Source organism: Microcebus murinus, chromosome 8 (genome assembly GCF_040939455.1).
Source record: "Microcebus murinus isolate Inina chromosome 8, M.murinus_Inina_mat1.0, whole genome shotgun sequence".
Classification (NCBI taxonomy): domain Eukaryota; kingdom Metazoa; phylum Chordata; class Mammalia; order Primates; family Cheirogaleidae; genus Microcebus; species Microcebus murinus.
The window spans coordinates 13,213,260-13,234,259 of record NC_134111.1 but is presented as its reverse complement, the minus strand read 5'-3'; the positions used below and the strand labels follow the sequence as shown (position 1 = coordinate 13,234,259).

The 21,000-nt window shown below is 34.0% G+C and overlaps 1 pseudogene; it reads right to left on the bottom strand.

Annotated features, from left to right (window-relative positions):
* Window positions 1–19,817: 19,817 nt before the first annotated feature.
* LOC109730978 (small integral membrane protein 14 pseudogene) lies at window positions 19,818–20,109 on the bottom strand (annotated as a pseudogene).
* Window positions 20,110–21,000: the final 891 nt, after the last annotated feature.

Sequence of the window (21,000 nt, the reverse complement as noted above, 5' to 3'; positions counted from 1 at the left end):
GTGGGAGCTTAATAACTGCTAGTTGCTGGTGCAAATTGCCTTTCTTTGCCTTCCTACTTTCTCCATCTAAATTCCATTAAGTTAGATTTCAGAGGCTGGCTGGGTAATTACAGTAGAATTTGATGACATAAAAATCCCTTGGAATTGGCAATGTGTCTTTTTCATCTTTGAGCCACATCTAGCTCAGTAGATAGTAAATAAAGTCATTTATTGGTGTAAACTAAACCTATAAGATTATTTTATTATAAGAAGGTAAATGTGGCCTAGAGATAGCATTAATTCCATTGAACTGATCATTGTGGAATATTTGATTTCTTTTAAGTCAATCAACCAAACACTAAAGAGAAGAAAAAGAAGGCTTTATATTTTATAGAACATTTATACTCACATATAGACTTAAAATCCTCAGAAGCCTGTGAGTAATTGTAAAGAAAACACTTTATAGGAATTCAGGCAAACTTACATCTTTTCAGCTATTGCCATTTAGCCAGGGAAACCTTTGGATGGTCATTTTTTAAATACATAATTAGTGCCTTATCATCATGTCACTATGAATAAAGACATCATGAACAGGTTAGGTTTTGCATACCTAACAACCAATGTGCTAATAAAATTGCTTGTATTTTTAACCCATTGATAGCCTTAGCAATCTTTCATAGAAAACTGAACATTGTGTAGTCAGTCACCTATTACAGTGTTACATGTTCATTATTAATTTAGGCTATGGGCAGGAGTAGGTACCCAAATATATTTTTTTGTAATCTCCAAAATTATTTACAATTTTCAGCTTTGTAAATTCTTGATGATATGTGTAATCTAAATGTCTATTAATAGCACTTCAGTTGTTTAACTGATATCCCTGAAAATTAGGATCCTAAGCTCTTGCTAAGGACTCTTTAACCTGCTATTTGACCAAAGATCATCCTTTTGTCCAGATGTCCAACCAGGAGGTTGCACATCTTGTTTTAATTTAAGAACCATGACAACTTAGAGCAGATATCAATTAGTCGAATCCCACCAGTTCTGGTGCCTTGCTTTGATAATAGCACAAATTGTTTCGTAAGTCAGGACTTGATTGTCACACATATAAAATTAGCCCTTGAAATATATCTCCCTTTCGCTCTCATTCTCATAAACATATTCATTTTGAAAGGGGCGGCCTTGCAATAATAACAGGGAAATATCTAATCCCACATAGGAAAATACCTAAGCCTACAATTTCCCCAGTAACAGTTGAAAATCCATCCTATGAGTTCTCTCATTAACAGGTATCCTGCAGGAGTTCTGTTTTGCACAACTTGTGAAAAAGCTGAATGAACAGAGAAGAGATGTAAATCTCTCTCTTTCAAAATTGTTTTTTTTGAGAATCTGTTTTTATAGAGCTCCTGAGTAAACAGCGGGAGAACAAGTTCCAAGCCTCAATCATATCTGGAGGACAGAGCCACATCTCCTGTGATGATCCCTTCTCCAAGGAAGGCAGGAAACCAACTCTTGGACTTTGACATCCTGGCAGTTTTTGTTACTACCTGCTGCTGCTTTTGTCATCAACTGACTGCCATTGCTACTTTTTTCTTCTCTTCATCCCCCTTAAAATCAGGGAGGCCTCCCTGCTGGCACCCACTTCTCTTTCTTTGGGATGCCACGCCCTCTCCCTGCTCTCTCCCCAACTTCTCCCCCTTCTTTCCCCCTTTATCTCTCTCTCTCTCTCTCTCTCACACACACACACACATTATCTCCTTTAAGAAGGATAAAATAAACTTTTTTACTTTTATATCTTAACCTCTGCATGAGAAATCTTTCTCCAGCTGCACGGTGAGCACCTACTAGTCTTTCCACACTAACACATTTGCCAGTTATCTTCTCAGAAAAAAAAAAACTTTAGTAGTTGTTTAAGCCAGAAAATTAAGAGCTGTACTTATTCTTCATATTCATCACTCCCTAGATGCAATCAGTAAGTGCCATAATATAGTTTAAAAATATTTCCCAAATAAGTCCATTATCCCTATCTCATTTTTCAATGACATCCTTGTCCAAGCCACTATCTTCATTGATTTCCAATACAGAAATTTCCTCCTTTGATCTCTCTGCTGTGATTATGCCCTAATTCATTTTATTGACAGCAGCTGAAGTGATATACTTTTTAACATGCATCATTATTATATTGAAAACATACAAGAGTTTCCTGCTTTACGTAAAAGGCAAATATTTTCATGTAGCATTGGAAGTATTTATAACATCATGCTTGGTTTATAGAAAATGCTCAAGTAAATATTTATGGGATGAATAAAATACTTTGTTAAATAACTTTATGAAGATTATAAAAGGTTTAATTATTTGGCAAAAGAGACTAAATCCATACCAGGAATGATACAGCTTTATAATAACTTAAACCCAATGCATATTGCAAATTCAAAACCAAACCCTGAGGACTGACAGTTAAATCATTTGTATTGAATGTGTGAATTTATCTCTTTTCTATCTGAAATGATAGCGTAATAGGTAGAAAAATGGCAGGAAAAGAATACAACAATAAAGAAGTAAAAAAGCAAATAAATGAGTGGTAACTGACTTGCCATATCTCAGAAAACTTTTAAACTTACAAGGAAAGAACCCACAAGAAGCAAGTTATTTCTGTGGAGAATTCTCAAAAATTAGAAACACTTGTTGTATAAAAGCAGGAATCAGAGTGAGATTAAAATAAGACAGGATAACTGAAAGTTCATATTAAAGGTAGTTATATAATACTAGATTCTTTCCCCCATGCTATTGCAGATGATACTACATGAACCAGTTTATGGAAATGTATTTTTATATTACTGGAGATACGTCTCAGAGGGAATTCTTAGAAGTGGGATTGAGGGATCAAAAAGTAAAACCTATGTAATTTTTGTTAGTTAAGGCCAAATTCACCTCCAGACTGGATATATAGTTTTGTTCGTGTTTAACCACATCTTCTCCAACAGAGTGAGTTCTCAAACTTTTTATTTTTTTAAAAAACTTGTGAGAATTGATATCCTTGTGTAATAATTTTAGAGGAACTTTTGATTTAAGAATAGCTTTAATTTATAGAAAACTTATGTAGTACAGAGAATTCACATATACCCAGCAGTTTCCACTATTATTAACTTCTTATACAGATATGGAACTTTTGTCACAAATAATGAACCAATATAGATATGTTATTATTAACTAAAGTCTATAGTTTATTAAGATTTCTTAATTTTTACCTGATGTGCTTTTTCAATTCCAAGGTTCTTTCCAAGGTATTGTTTTACATTTGGTCTTCAGGTCTTTTTAGGCAACTTTTGGTCATGACAGTTTCTCAGACTTTCATTGTTTTCTATGACCTTGAAAGTTTGAATGGGTACTTATCAGGAGTTTTGTAGAATGATCTTTAACTGTGCCTTCTCTGACAGGGGCATGTGTTTTGGGGAGGAAGATCATAAAGGTGAACTGCCATTTTCATCACATTTCAAGGGTTCATACGATCAACAGTCTTCTTTCTCACTATTGAGATTAACCTTGGTCGCTTGGCTGAGATAGTGTTTCTCAAGTTTCTTCATTGTGAAGTTACTCTTTTTTCTCCTTAACTGCACTCTTCGGAAGGAAGATGCAGTCCACATTTAAGGAGGGAGGATTTATGTTCTACTTCCTTGAAAGTAGAATAAATTATCTGGATAAATTATTTAGAATTCTTCTGCATGAGATATTTGCCTATTCTTCCCAATGTATTTACTTATTCAGTTTTATCAGTGTGGAGTCATGGATATCAATGTTCTACATTGGCTTACTTAATTTTGTTATGCAAATGGTTTCAGCTTTAGCTATTGGGAGCACATTCAGCTGACTCCTGTATCCCCTTGACACACCCCCATCACTGTGTGTGTATGTGTTTCTGCATATGTTTAAAGCTTCCCTAGTTTCTAGCCCTACAAAAAATCCTGGTTCATCTTGCATATATCCTTCCCCAGACCTAGAACCAGTCATTGCTCTTAGCATTTCTGGCCCTTTTATTAGATGATGATATTTGAAAAGATCTGGTTCTAGGTATACTCCTTCCTAACAGGTAGTGTTATTGCTTTTAGGCCCTTTGAGCAAACAGAGCAAGGAAATACACGTGTGTATTAACCAGATTACATACACACACATAAATATTTCTATATGTAACCATCTATATTAAGCTAAAGGAGTTTATACTGATTTCTCTAAATATCATCCATTGCCACATGGATTATTCCAGCCTTCACCTCCTGCTTATGTGAAATTTCCAAACCAACAGTAATAAACTTGGCTCCTACCATCCAAAATCATTTTACTTAAATGTTAAATTCCTTTATTCATGTATAGTGATTTCAGAATTAACTCATATTCCTGTGCACTATGACTTTATCAATGAGAGTACATTGCTTATGTGCAGTTTGTTTTGCTTATAGTCTTGGAGTCTCCACTCATTTCCTAAGATATTTAGCTCAGCACCTTTTTCCCCTTGACCCCTACAGTGAAGTTGTTTCACCCAGGTGTAACCCAGTGAGATTCTATTGTCCAAATCTGCATTATACCCTGAGATCCCTCAAGTTCCTAAGAGTTTTTTTTATTATTTGCATACTTTAAGTTTCACTCCTGTGTAAAGTTCTATCAGTTTTGAAAAATCCATTGTGTAATATGTCTGCCATTACAGTATCATATAAAATTATATCACTGCCCTAAAAATCTCCTGTGCTTCACCTATTCAAGTGATCACCCTTCCCCCATTGTTGTTCCTGATCAGCACTGATATGTTTATAATCTCAATAGCTTGGCCTTTTCCAGAATGTCATTTAATGGAATCAAGCCTTTTCAGACTGGCTTTTCTCATTTAGCAATATGCATTTAAAATTCATCCTTGTCTTTGCATTTCCTGTTTACTTATTATTTTAACCATTTGTTGTGGTTTGAATGCATCCCTCCAAAGCTCAGGTGTTGCCAATATGATGGTATTAAGTGGTGTGGCTTTAACAGGTGATCAGGCCATGAGGACTCCTTCTTCATTAATGGGATTAAGGCCTTTATTAAAAAGGCTTCAGGTAGCTTTCACCTAGTTTGCTAACCTGCTCTTCTGCTCTAGCTTGCCTTTCTGCTTTCTGCCACGTGAGGATGCAACAAGAAGGCCTTACCAGATGCTAGCACCTCGATCTTGGATTTCTCAGTTCCCAGAACTATGAGAAATAATTGTCTATTCTTTATAAATTACTCATTCTCTGGTATTTTGTTGTGACAGCACAAAATGGAATAAGACAACTCTGAACTGTATGTCATTGTATGGACATATCACAGTCCGTTTATTCATTTACCTATTGAAGGATATCTTAGTTTCTTCCAGTGTAATTACAAAAAAAAAACTATTATAAATATTTATACACAGGCTTTTGTGTATATAAATCTTAAAAGTAAATGAGTAAAAAACCTAGGAGCAGGATTGCTGGGTTGTATGGTAAGACTATATCTACTGTATAGGAAACTGCCAAACTGTCTTCAAAAGTTAACAGCTAACATTTTTCACCAGCGATGGATGAGTTCATGTTAATCTATATCCTCACCGCAAATTAGTATTGTCAATTGTTTTTAGTTTTAGATATTCTACAGAAATGGCAATAAGCTAAGCAAAGAATGAAACAACATAAGGAAATAGAAACAACGCAGAAATCAAAAGATTATTTAAAAACTTAGTAGCTTCAGAGAAATAAGATACCATGGAGTAGAAACATAATGCTATAAAAATTACATTCATAAAACAACAAAGTTTTTGAAAATTAAAATATTATAGCAGAAAATAAATTCCATAAAACAGTTCAAAATACATATATTTAAGGCATATTTTTGAAGATGTGTGGGATACAAAGATACAAACTAGGAGAGAAAAGAAAGGGGAATTAAGTAATCTGTATTCCAATATCTAACAAAATAAGCTAGAAAAACATTATTTTCACAAAAATAATAAAGTATAAATTCCTAGACTAGATTAAAAAATTAGCATTCCAAAGAAAATAGGACAAATACAATGCAGAAAAGAAGACCCACATTAAGGTACATTGTTGTGAAATTTCAGAGTACCAGGTATAAAGAGATAATATTAAAATCTTTTAAGGAGGAGAAAATTGAAACCATAAAAATAAACTATAAAAATATAAGAATCAAAATGAATGGCACTGGTCTTCCTATAAGGCAATACCAGAGACTAGAATACCAAATACAACAAAATGTTGTGGGAAATATTATTTTGAGCCCAAAATTCAATACCCAGTTAAATTGTGTTTATTCTTTATCAATGAACCATATTATTACTTAAGGCTACTTCAGATTACTTCAGATTTATTAGTTACTTCATATCCTAGTACTGTCAATTTCTGTTTCTGCAATTATCAATTAATTCAAGGTCATTCCTTTCATTATAGATGTAATTCCTTATATGCACAGAATTGTTTATTTCCATTTTTGTTTCTGTTTTTATGCCTCTTTATTTCTACTTGTGTCCAAAGTTCTGTTGCACAAATCTTCTCATTTCTATACCTCTAATACCAAGAATAGTGCCTCATTTAATACATACTTAATGGATTGGTAAATATTTTACTGAAGAAAGAGCTATAGCTCCCCTCTCTGTTTCCCTTTCAGTGGGAATCAGATGCTTGAATTATTCTCTTTATCAGGAACCAAGCTATCTTCACAAGGAAGGAAAGGAAAAATATTTTCTAGACTGAGCATTGTTTTAAAATTACATGACCATGATTTTAAGGATACATCTTTATGTTTGCTTTTATGGTGATTACCATACACAGCCCCATCCCCCAGGACTGGTGTCATTGCAGAACAGATCTTTGTGTCCGGAGCAGGCTTTGCTCTGTAATCATGTCCACCTCAAGCAGTTTACTCATCACTTTTCCTCCTGACTTCTTGGCATCCATAGCTGTGTACTTGGATTACAGGCTCCAAGCATCTAAAATCAATAAAGATTTTGCTAATTCAACCCTTATTCTTGGATATTTCCTGAATATTGTGTGATTTTTAGATCATATATCTGAGCATACAAGGAGGCAGCTGTTCTTACAAAGAAGCTGGCTGAGTAAGCGGCTCTGTGGAAGAGAGGCATGGGAAGGAGACCACTTCTGAGTCATGTAGGAAGTCATCGTGCAGCGAGAGTGTGTGATGTTTTCTTTCAAATATAATGAAGTAAATTCAGCCTTCAAAAATCATTTCTAGACTGAAAGCCAAGGTTATGAAGAAATGAGCTGTCATGGAGTGGCTGACACTGCAGGTGGAAATGAGTTTTCTTCACTGTTTCCTTAATTTGGGACATCTACTTTTTTTTTTTTTCTTCATAATACCTAAGTGTAATACCTAAGGGGACTGCCACCACTCCCTCTTTCCAAATTTATTCTAGTGCTCTGAATAAACAAACACGGTTTAGGTGCAGTTGTTCACGCCTGTAATCCCAGCACTTTGGGAGACCGAGGCAGGAGGATCGCTTGAGGCTAGGAGTTTGAGACTGAAGTGAGCTCCTATGATGACACCACTGCACTCCAGCCTGGGCAACAGAGCAAGACTCTGTTTCAAAAAGAAATAAACACAGTCACTGTTTTTTATGTATGTCTGGGAATTTCTCTGGGCTTTATAGCTGTTTTCTGCCTACCAGTCAGAAGGTGCCCCCTTCACATAAAATTCTTGTCTTACATTCTTTTTGCATGTTAGTTTCCTTCTTAGATCTTAACCTTTCTAGGTGCCAGGAAGGTTTGAGACTGTTAACTCTCACCTCTGTTTTCTTTTATTCCAGCAGGGAGGGAAAAAGGCGTAACAACCATGTGTGTTTTGTCAAAAGGCTCATCCTTTGGATAATTTCTCAGTGTTTCTTCAACATGCTAATTCCTGTCAAATCTGCTTCAAATAATCTCATATCCACCAACCTACCCTATAAGCGGGTTTGGAGAAAAAACTAAAAATATATATACAGAAATGCCTCAAATTCTTTAAAGGTTTATTGAATCAGTTCATTACCCTTTGCATACACAGTTGCATATTTGAGTATTCTTAAAGTCTTTTAAAGCAAAAATATTCTTTTACACAAAAACAGGAACTATAGGAAGTTGTCCCCATTTGGAGAAAAACACCAGTCATTTCCTTAAAATATAAGATATAGTACATCAAAAGACAAATTGAAAATGGAACCTGGAAATTTTTCTATCTCCAGAGGGAGAAAGATAACATTTTGTGTACAACATAGAAATAATTCTGGCAAAATCTCACCAACACACCCAATTTCAGAGGGGCAAAGAAAACAAGGGCAGTCCATGAGCTCTGTGTAGATTGCTTCCTTACATCATCTTTAAAACTATGAATCAACTGATTTTAAAGCAAGTGCTTTGAGAAATTTTTTTTTTATCAACACATGGCCTCTTCCTCATATGGGACAGAGAAAAGCTAACAACTCATTCAGCTGTTTCACCAAGAACAGAGAAAAACCAATCCCCAAAGTGTACTACCTGTGTCTATGAAACTCTCTCCATACTCCTCCAATGTTACATCTTTTAAGAAGTAATAACATTTAAATTTATATTCATGTATACTTACAATATATGAAGAACATGCAGATAGATATGTAATAATGGGAGCCACTGAGAAACTTTGTGGGGCAAAGTATATGATGCAACCATATGATATTTGAGTGTGCATTGATAAATAAATAACTGAAAATCATAAAAAAATGGTTAGAAATTAAAACACCACATAGCATATTTCTCACACAATGAGATTTGCATGAATAATAAATATAAAAATGGGATGAAACAGAAAACTGAGATATGTCCTAAAATAAAGAAGAAATTTGTGTAGAAAAGATTCCCAAGGGCATCTGCTTTTCACACTCAGAACACTTTCCTTAGCTATCTCATCTACCTCCTCAGTTTTGCAAAGATATGTCTGTTCTGATCACCTCTAGATATCTTTATTCAGCATAGACTAGTCATTTCAAAGCCTAGTGTTTCCCTCAATAAATGATATTGTAAAAATCATCCACTATTTAAAGATATAGTTCTCCACACTCAACACTCTACATAAAAGTAATTATAGATATATAAAAGAGTTAAACATAAGAAATAAAATGGAAAATGAAAGAAAAAAATAATGCCAGCCTGAGTGAGTGAATCTGAGTTATGAGTTACAAGTGAGTTTGTCATAACACTAACGTGGGTACGGGTGCTTTTTCACTACCTACTCTCAGCACTTTGATACATCTCTTAATCTAGGATAGATTATTAGATGAAAACTAATAACGGGAGAGCCTTCTATGCTAAAAGGATATAATTACAGAAGAAAGAAAACTACAAGAGTCATTCATTCACTTCATTGATATTAAACAATTCATTAGTATTTATCACATGCACCATCTCACTGGGAATGCGGTTGTGACTGAGTTTACACTGAGGGGGGCGGAGGGTAAGCAAAGTATAATAAATGAACAAGATAATTTCAGATAGTGATTTGAACTCTTAAAAATGTAATGATATTAGAAGGAAAGGCTAAGAGATTCAAAGACAGTAGAGGGTAGTTAGGAAGATTTCTCTGAAGGAGAAACATTTGAGCAGAGATGTAGATGACAAGAAAAAAAGCAAAGTCTCTGAGCAACCTGTTCTAAGGCAATGACAGCATGTAAAGGTTTTAGGTGGATGCATAAAACTGACCTGATGTAGGCTTTAAAATCTTGTAGGCTACTATAATGAAAGAATAGCTGTAGAGATCCAAGCATGGAAAAATTCAAAGATCAGTTAGGAAGTTATGGCAGTAGTACAGGTGAGAGGGTGATGGTAGGAGTGATGATGGCAAGACTTAAATATATTAGGAGCAACATTTAAAGTTAAGATTGAACAGATTTATTATTTGGATATAGGTTGTCAGAAAAAAAGCTCAATTAAAGTTTTAAAAAGTTTTAAAAAGCTGAATTAAAATTTTATTCAGGGAGAATAAAACAAGCTTTGTGGAGAAAAATTTTGAAAAACATGCATGGAGATATGAAATATGCACTGACCTCATTGAAGATGTCAGTGTTCAAAATAAGTAAAGGTATTCGTATACAGATGGTATTTAAAACCATGCGGCTAGATGAAATAACCTTATAAGAAAATGTCAAAATGAATATTAGAAAGCTCCAATACGTAGAAATCAAGCAGGCAACATGAACAAAACTGTCTATAAAGGTAAAAATGAGATTGGAAGAAAACCAAGAGGAAGTCATGTTAAGAAAGAGAAGAGAAGAGAGCTTTTTAAAAAAGTACTACAGAGTCAAGTCTATAGGAGCCTGGAACAGAAAAGAGACATTGGATTGTTGCGTTTGAGGTCTGGGGCAACTCTGGCTAGAACAGAAGAAGGATAATGAGAAGCAAGAAATGTGGAAATAGCAGCTATTACTACTGTCTTAAGGATATATATATATATATATTTTTTTTTTGTTTCACTCTTTCTTCTGTTCCCCCCCCCTTATTTTTTATTTCAGCATATTATGGGGATACAAATGTTAAAGTTACATATATTGCCCATGCCCCCCTCCTCCCTCGAGTCAGAGCTTCAAGCGTTTTAAGAATCTTAATAAAATAAAGAGAAAGGATAGTGAAAACAAAGGCAAGTAAAAGGTGTAATCAGCTAAATCATAGGCTCCTTGTCATAGCTGTAACAGAGCCAATATTTTTATTTTATTTTTCTGTAATGAGTGGGGATAGGCTCTCTTTCTCCATATATGTGTGTGTATATATATATATATAATTTCATGCACACATACATACTTATATGTAAATTTATGTGTGCATATACCCACATTCATATCTCTCTATATACATATATATGTATATTTTGTGAAATAAAGCTAAAATTAGACCCCTAGCTTTCTAGACGAATATGAACCCCCTGTGGCTAATAGACATGATCTAAATATCAGAGCAGAACAAGGCAGCCATAGCAGGGTGATAAAGAGTGACCATGTGCCCTAGGCTCTTGGGAAAAGCATCCCTTCACAAACATCCTGCTTTGTATATCAGAGCCTTAACAGTTCCTATAACTAGAGTCAAACTGCTGCGAGAAACCCTGCCCACACCCACACCTGTCATTTGAAAGAATTATCTGATGGAGATTTCTGATTTTGGCCTTGGAATCTATCCAATCACAGCTTCACTGTTTTACCCCATCAGAACTGAACAAATTTGAATCTTGTTATTTACATAAACAGACCAGATGGAAAACTTAGGAAAACTTCTAGGCTGTAAGAAGTGCATGGCACAATGCTCCACACATGGAAAACATTTATTCTTTTGTCTCACTAAGTATTCACCTCACGCAACTGTGTAATTCACCTTTGTATACAAAGGAATTGATGCTTCAGTCTTTGTTCTTATTAATTTTTCCATATGAGCAAGAGAGAATTTCCCATCATCCTATTGCATAATAAATGATGTCACACTGTTTTTGCTCTTTGGAGGTTTCCTAAGCATCTATAAGTTGCAGTATGCTGCAGAATAGTGATGAGGAAGAGAGAGAGAGAGAGGGAGAGAGAGAGAAACATATTTTACTTTCCATTGCATGGGAGCTTGCTATGGTATCTAAACCTGGTGTATAAAATCAAAGTTTGCAAAGATAATTTAGATATCTCTAGAACTAGGCAATTAGAGCAAGGGGCCATTGTGAATTTCTGTTGATAATTACATTTTTAAAATAAATGAATAATTCTTTACATTGCTCATTTTTTGGCAGAATTTCTTAGGTAGCTAGCTTACCTAGTGTCTTCCAGCATTATAATAACTATTAATAGCAGTGTTAACTGACAGCTATTTTGGATGCAAATGGGTAAGTTAGGGAAAGAACAGATTTAGAAGATGTAGCATTGTCAATTGAAGCTGGGAGAGAAAAATCAGATGACAGCTGCCCTGAAATTATAACATAAGCCAAATAGAGGGAAAACAAAACAGAATTTGGTTTATAGATATTTTCCAGAATATGGTCACAAAATAAGGAGATGTTTTCAAATGTGGAATACATTGCCAATACTGTAGTACTGTACCATATTAAGAAAAATGGGAGAGACAAAGAGAGGCCTTGCTCATGAACAAATGATTTGAGGCAGTAATAGCTATCCAGGTAAAATCAAGCAACTTCAATACAACTGCAAGAAAACATTTTCTATGACATCTTGGAAGAGTTTAGAACATACATAGGTGCACATAAGCTATAAATAAAACTGATAGTGTTCATCTAAGTCGGGATGTATCTAGAAATCTTTGAAGAAGTCTACTGAGGTGGACTGGAAGTTTAGGATATAAATTAGCTTATTTAAATCTAGCACAGTATTTTCCTCTTGGAATGTAAAGATTTTTGAATGCGTAAAAAATGGGGAGAAATATGGATCAAAGTATCAAAAAATGTTTCCATGTATCTAGGTAATAATGATTTTTATACTGTGGCTTTATTGGTGAGCAACAGGAAATAAAGATGTGGCTAGATTCATGATGTATCTTGAATACAAGGCTGAAAATTTTCATGCTGATCCTTTTATAAAGAAACATCTTTGTGAAAGTGATAATTTAGCAAAATTAATTCTGCCTCCCTTGCAGGATAGATTTGCATGGTACAGCTTGAAGTAGAAATTAGTGAAAAGTGTAACCATAGCTCATAGTTATGGTAACAAGAAACTGACCAAGGCATTCCTTGCTCTATTGGGCCATCTCAGGTAAAGACTTTACTTGTCACACCATAAAGTATGATGTAAAGAGTTTGCTTTTAGCCTAAAGTGTTCAGTGTTCAAAATGGCATCCCTGATTGTAGCCTCTTAATAATTAATGAGCAAGTTATTATATTTGTATCTTCAAAATGACTTTTCCTTCTTCTGCCTCTATTCACTTTGCATGATTGAAGCCATCATTCTTACAACTTCAAAGTCCAATAAAATAACCTAATCAGGCAAGTATTCCCCCAGATTCAATTAGGCTTTCCACAGGTTTTCAAGAGCCTGCTGTTTCCTCTTGAAACACTTGATGGCCTTTGTGTGAGGCTTCCTCACAGAATAATTTACATAATAGTCTACCCCAGGAATGAGGTAAATCAGAAATTTCAGTATTGTGAATCACGTGAGAACATACCAAATGTCTACTTGACTGAAATCATTGCTAGTTCTTATAGTGTTAGAATTCTCTTCCGAATAAGGTATTAAATATTTTAAAGCTGGTTTCTGTGATATAAATTCTGAATTCTCACTCCATGTTAGAAAAGGAAAAGAGAAATATTCATACCAGTAGGCATATATATGACATCTATAGATGTTTTTTATTGTGTTAGAGATATATGAAGACTATGTTCGCTGACATTCTGAGTACTAGATTTCTTCCACTTGAAAATTCTGCATGTCTACTGCTAGGTGTTCAACATAAATATTGGTTTGCAAGATTTTGAAAATCAGTTTGGTCATAAAAAATGATTAGGCTTATCATATGTATTTGAGTTTGTGCAGGGCTTTTTGACTATCCTTTTCCTAATCCTTCTCATGTTCTGCTAGGTGAGCCAGGTGGGATGACCCCGGAGCTGTTTTCCAGGTTACTCTATCAGCTACCGTCAATGGGAGACACTGGTGGGCAATTTCAGAGAGGGCCACAGAGGGGGAAGAGGAAAAACCTGGGGCATATGTCCTTCTGTCTATATGCCTTAGGCAATACCTATGACCATGCAGAGACTCCTCTGTAACAGCAATACCTTCTGGGTTATTCCAGTTTCTACAAGGTAATTCCATCCCCTGAGATCTAGTAATATTGTTCTTTTTTTCCCTCTGTTGGCCCTAATGAAGTAGTGGCTTTCTATAACTGGAAATCTGAATTGACTCACTGTCTCCTGTTGGCTCCCCAGCACTTCCACCAACATATAACCAAATCCCTTTATTAATTCCTCTCTGTCATTATGTCTAGAATGTTTGCTCTTTCCTGGTTGGATCATGAAAACCAGTGCAGTGTTAATTATATGTAGACATTAATTTCCTATTATACCAAAAATATATGAAATCAATACATTTGCAGAAAATGCAAACAGTAGTTATATGAAAGTTAAATTCAAAGCCCCTTTATTTATTCTCTCCATCTGATTTCCTCTATTCATTGATGAGTACTACAAACACTTTTGTGCATTCTTTGGGGCAGTGCTTTATATATTAATATTTATACACATACACATATAACTTTGAAACTTGCTCTTATTACTTTAAAATGTCTCTAGTTGGTTTATATAGATCTAATTTTTAAACAGCTAAATTGTGAAGGAATATAGGTCTACTGTAATTTATTTACATATTACTTTATGGATAGATATTTAGAATATAAACTCTTGTTAGAAATTGGCACACCCTTACAAATGAATGAATACATTAAATGTTTTCATTTTTGCCAAAATGAGGGGTGAGAACTATCTCATCTAAATTGCATTCTCTAAAACTGGAAAATCAAGAATCTTTTTCATATGATTGATTATTTATTTTTCTTATATTATTTCCAGCTCATATCCTTGATTCATGTTTTTTTTTTTTTTTTTTTTGAGACAGAGTCTCGCTTTGTTGTCCAGGCTAGAGTGAGTGCCGTGGCGTCAGCCTCGCTCACAGCAACCTCAAACTCCTGGGCTTGAGCGATCCTTCTGCTTTAGCCTCCCAAGTAGCTGGGACTACAGGCATATGCCACCATGCCCGGCTAATTTTTTTTATATACATATCAGTTGGCCAATTAATTTCTTTCTATTTATAGTAGAGACGGGGTCTCGCTCTTGCTCAGGCTGGTTTTGAACTCCTGACCTTGAGCAATCCGCCCGCCTCGGCCTCCCGGAGAGCTAGGATTACAGGCGTGAGCCACCATGCCCGGCCTCTTCATGTTTTAATTATATTTCTTTACATGTATACTTTGGGATTTATTTATAAATGGGTTGGTCCAATAACCACACTCCATATTAGCTTTAATATGAAATTTTCTTCTATGGTATTTTCAAATAACAATTTTCTGCCTTTCTTCCAAAGTTATACAACTAAATAATTTATTTTATTTTATTCACAAGGAGCTCTAGTAAAATAGATCATATTTACAATGACAGCACTCAAAACTTTCCAGTTGTAGTCTTCAGTGGACAATTTCTACTATATCAGCATTATAATAAATGGTTGGTGTAGTTTCCTTTTTTAAATTACCATATTTTCCTCAATGTTGACATTTTCTTTTGGGTCTACCTTTGGGAGGGTCTAATCTCAGGAATGTTTGTTGACGTTATAAATATGTTTTCATGTCTATGTGAAAAATATTTTAATCTTTTAATTTCTTCATGGCGTGAATTTCATTAATAAAGTTCTGAATATTGAAACATCTCTGTGCTTTGTAGTAAACCATGCTCAATGTATTATTTTTTCAACTATGTTATTAGTGTGCTTGGCTGATATTTTTTTCCTTCTTTCTCTTCCTTTCGTATTTCTTTTCCCTCTGCTTCCCTTTCTCTTCCCTTTTTCCTTTATTTCTCATTCTGTCAACTTTGTTCAGTTGTCATGATCACTCTATAAAGTGTTCTCTTAGAATAATATAGGGTGCTATACAGCTTTTCTGGGCTTTGGAACAGATTATATGTTATTTAACTATCTCTTGATAGTTTGACAGAATTTACATCCTAAACCTATGGCCCTGGTGCTTTTGTCATGGGTTACATTAGTTTCCTATTGCTGCGGTAACAAATTGCCATAAACTTGGTGGCTTAAAATAACACTGGGGTAGAAGGAAGGGTTGTATTTCACCTGGAGGCTCTAGGTAGCATTGGTTCCCTTTCATTCCCAGCCTGTATTCCCTGAGGCATGAACCTCTTCCATCCTCAAAGGCAATATCGATTATTTTCATGCACCATCATTCTAACCACCCCTGTAAGCATCAACTTTTCTTCCTCCCTCTTCTACTTTCAAGGACTCTTATGACTATGTTAACCTCACTTAGAATCTTTATATCTTAGAAGTTGTCTGATTAGAAACCTTATTTCCATCTGGTACCTTATTCATTCAAACTCACAGTTTCCAGGGATTGGAGGTAAACATCTTCAGTAGGCCATTATTCTGCTTAACACAAAGTATTTGATGATTTTTAAACTTATTCTTTTTTTAAGTTTATTATTTCTTTTGAATCTATGTTGTTAACTAATATTTCACCACAACAAATATTCACTTAGTCTAAAATTTCAAATGCATGATGCTAATTTGTACATACTTTTAATTATTTGATCACGTATGTATCTAAAATTATGACTCTCTTCATTTTTAATTTGTTGTTGCTTGTTTATTTCATCACTTTATTCTTCAACAGAAATAAAAATTTTCACATTTAAAAATTTATGAGTTTTTACAAATAACCAGGTTTTAGTTATATTAATAATTTTTTTGTAGTGGTATTTGAAAATTTTTTGTTTGTTTTTAAATCTTTAATCATGTTGTTCTCTTACCTTGCATTTATTTGGCTTTTTCTTTTTTATCTCTCTCTTGTGAAAATTTAATTTTAGTCTTTCTTATTTTGGAATAAGTTAATTTAACAGTCAATGTCCTCTGAATACTTCTTCAGTACTTCAACTGTATCCCAAAGGTTTTATTGTATTGTGTTTTCGTTGCCACTTGTGTATTTTTATTTTATCCTTATCTTTCAGATTATTCAAATCATTATTTTATATAGAAAAAAATTTATATATTTTTTACAATTGGTTTGTTGCTTCTTAATTTTAAGTGTGATGACCAAATATAGGTTGTTATTTAAAAAATATATTCTTCAATTTATTAAGTTTTTTAGTTTTATGTAACAGTATTCTTTCTTATGCATTTATAAATATTTGAAGCTAGTTTGAATTCCTCTATTAACTACACAATTGTAGACTGATAGATATTGATATATAAATTAGGAACATTGAGATATAAATAAAGAAAACCAAGCATACTGCCCATCCTGTCTGTCAGTATATCCTTTTTGTGTTATTTTCAAAGTTTATCTAGCGTTTGGCCATTTTTCACCATTTCCACTGCTGCAAGTTGATCGATGCCACCATCATGTCTTACATGGATCATTGCTGTAGGTTCCCACTGGGCCTCCTTCTTCCCACCCTTATCTCCATTCAATCTCATTTTTTACCCACCAAATTGCTCAGTCATACAATTTCATGTAAACAAGATCTAACTGCTCTACTCAAAATCCCCCATTTGCTTTTACTCTTACTATCCTTTGAGTATTTACACACTATTTCTCATCCTTATGAAGGCCGTTCCTAATGACCCTTGTGAAATTACAATTTGGTCACCCAAGATGACGTTTATTATTTGTTCAAATACCGTGTTTCCTCGAAAATAAGACAGGGTCTTATATTTATTTTTTCTCAAGAACATACTCTAGGGTTTATTTTCAGAGGATGTGTTGTTTTTTTTAAAGCATGGTACAACAGTCTACATTTATTCAAATATAGTTAAGCCGTCTTCTTCTAGAACATCATCATAACTCTCCAAAGCCTGAATTCCATTCTGAATTTCTTACGACTCTATTTCCTTTAGAACCATTGGCCCCAATCTCTCATGTGGAGCAATAGAGCTCTCATGGGGCAGATGAGAAGGGCTGCTTGTCTTCTAAACCCCTCCACGATGAAATGTATGGGTTGTGCAGATACATTGCATAGCCATGTCCCTCACTAGGTCTTATTTTCGGGTAGGGCTTATATTGTGCAAATTCTTAAAAATCCTGCTAGGGCTTATTTTATGGGTAGGTCTTATTTTTGGGGAAACATGGTACTTACTATCTTATATTATGTGGCATGGTTACTTAATTTATTCTTTTAAATTGTCTGTCTTTCCCCATAAAAAGAAGAATGTAAAATCTTTAAGGGACAGATTTTAAATTTTTTTTTAATGTCACTATCATGAACACTCAGAAGAGTAATTGCTGTATGTGAGTGCTTAATAAAAATTTGTTGAATAAATGAATAAAATATCTTAATTGTGTCATTCAAATTCTCTACTGTCTTATTTATTATTGTGTTCCTTTGTTCTGCTGATTTCTGAAAATTCTGCCTTGAATTCTACTAATGTGTTTCTGGAATTGTCAATTTCTCACTTCCTGCTTCTGGTTTATATATTTGGAAACTTTAGTCTTACATGTATCAAGATTAATGATTTATATTTTCTTGGTGAGTATTATGTTTTGTTCACATGAAATTTCACTCTAGAATTAAATTCTGTTGTGTGTTTTATTAAAATTTTAACATTAGCTTTCTTTTCATTAGCACTTACTGGTGTTCCATTATTTATTTATAACAGTACAATAATATATAGAGAAAATTATTCAATTCATACAAGTAATTTCTTAGATTTATATAGTGAAAAGCTAGACTAACAAAAGGAAAAAAAATCTTACATTGATAGCCAAATATCTTCTAGCTCCCACAAATCATCTGCAATCACTTGCTAGGAAAAATATTCATAACACACATAGGTCATGCAGACCTTTTTGATGCTATTTGTATTTATTTTTTTCTGAACTGAACAAAACACTGCAACCTTTTACTTTTTTATACATTTCAAAATTTCATTCGTATTAATGCGTTTTCCCATCTCAGTCTCTCCCGTTATCAAACAGGGATGAGGAATAAGGGATGAGGGATAAAATAAGGGATGAGGAAAAGATCCTTGATGGTTTCTCATTTGCCTCCTATTTCTCTGGAACAAACTAAGAATTCATTAAGAATTTTTAAAAATCAGAAAAATAACAAAAGGCTCAAAATTTTTCTTCAAGTAAAAAAAAAAAAATGAAGTAAATAAGTGAATAGGCATTCAAATGTCAGTCACCTAACAGGCCCTAATATAGCTTTAAGATAGTTTCATTTTAACAGGGAAGTATTAGAACAGGAAAGAAGCTTCTCAAGAAGCAAAGAAACACTTATTTTAAAAATAAATTATAGCTCAAATTATTATTCTACAGATTGTACTAGGCAAAGGCAGAAAGAATTAATGTTTTCTCCTCTCATGAACCTTGTATGGCTTGTGTACAGTGACTTACAAGTGTCAGATAATGGACTGTAAATCATTCACCACACTGATCAATCATGTTTATTCAAACTTTTATTAACATAGACATTTTTAATGGGAGTAAAACAATTAATAAACAACCATTTCATTCTTTTCCTCCTATTGTAACCATATAAGCTAACTGAAATGGATGATACCTGCTTCAGCTGTAATTTTTAAAATATTCTAAGAGCTGCCTCAATCCCGAGAACTAGAGAAAACTGCCACCCACAAATAAACTACCAAAGGAAATGTAAATGCACTGTGGTTTTAATTTTCCTTTATGCAATCTCAGGCAACCCCAAATAACTTTGTAAATACCTTTTGAAAATAAGCAATTTAAAAACCTATCAAAACTATTTAAAATATTTAAATTCAGGGCTCTCAATGTCCTTCAATCAGACCAGAAATCAACACACAAATTACGATTACAGTTACAAACAAATGAGTGGAACGTTTACATTTAGGGAAACCAAAAAAGCCCCATGTAACTTTTGAAAATAATCATTTACTCAAATATACTTGTAAATATAGGAATGGTGATAACACAGGAAGCAAAAATAAGCTTGTAAGAGAAATTTCTAGAGGCTCATGGAAACAATGCCATCTCACATTGCAGATGTAAAAGGAAAAAACAGTTCTAATGGGGTTAAGGGTACTCTGGTCATCTCTGTTCCTTTGATAATGCATAGTGTTAACTATTTTCACTTCCATATCCCAAAAGTTAGTCTACAGGAGGAGCTGGTGGATCTTATCCATTCTGGATACTGGTTGGCTTTCCAGGTAGGTGGATCCTCTTAGATTAGGGTGTTTCAGTAAGAACAAGATCATTGCAGTAACTCTGCAGGCCATCAAGGTCCCAGTTACACTGGTGCTGTTATCATCAGAGGATCCTGGTAATTCCTGAAGACATTCCACATCCCTGCAGTAGGACTGGGACTGCCACAAAGATCAATCAGCCTTCTCATTGCATGTTCATGAGAATGAACACAGGGATCAAAGCTGCTTTCTGCCATGATTACCCAGCTTGAGTTCACTTGACTGTTTCAATTTCTCACACTTCTGGTGGCTAGGAAGTACAAGATCAAGATATTGGCAGACTTAGTGTCTGGTAAAGGCTTATTCTCTGGTTCATAGATGTTGCCTTCTGAAAGGCAACATCTTTCTAGGGTGGAAGTGGTGTTTTATATCTCCTATTTTTTTTTCAAATTTATTTTAGAGGAGTCATAAAAGTAAGATCATGTGCATGTTTTTTTATTTCTTTAATAATTTGATAATCAGCAAATTTCATTTAGATAATTCCTTAATATCCTCCAACTATTTTTCTAATGGTTAATTTCTCAAATGCACATTTTTTATAATATATTTTTTTTCTTAACCACTAGGACTAATCAGTTATCCCTTAATCAGCTTACTCCTAAACCCATTTCTCCTTCTGATGACATATAACCTAGGTCACCATCATTTCCTCCTGCCTCCTACACCTCTCATATTGAACTCATCTGGGATTATTTTTTGTTGCAAGTGATAATAATTTCTTTGCTTTTTATTTGAGTATAAATGTTTATTTATATATCACATATGCACTATCACATAAGCATATTTTAAGTATAAATAATATATATATGCATTATTTATATATTCAAAGTATTAACTATATATTTTACTGATTTGTTTGATCATTGCTACTTTTAAAATTTTATATTTTTCTTATATTATTTTCTTGTGCAGTAGTATAATTTTTTAGTGGTAACTTTCAGAGAGGGTCTATGGGTTTTAAATTTATTTCTTATTCTTTGCAAGTTCTAAACTTTTATTATGTCTGCAAAATTAACAATTCATATGCTGTGTTCATATGATAGACAGTGGATTGGCTGGTCTCAAAATAATTTTCCCTCAAATCTCTG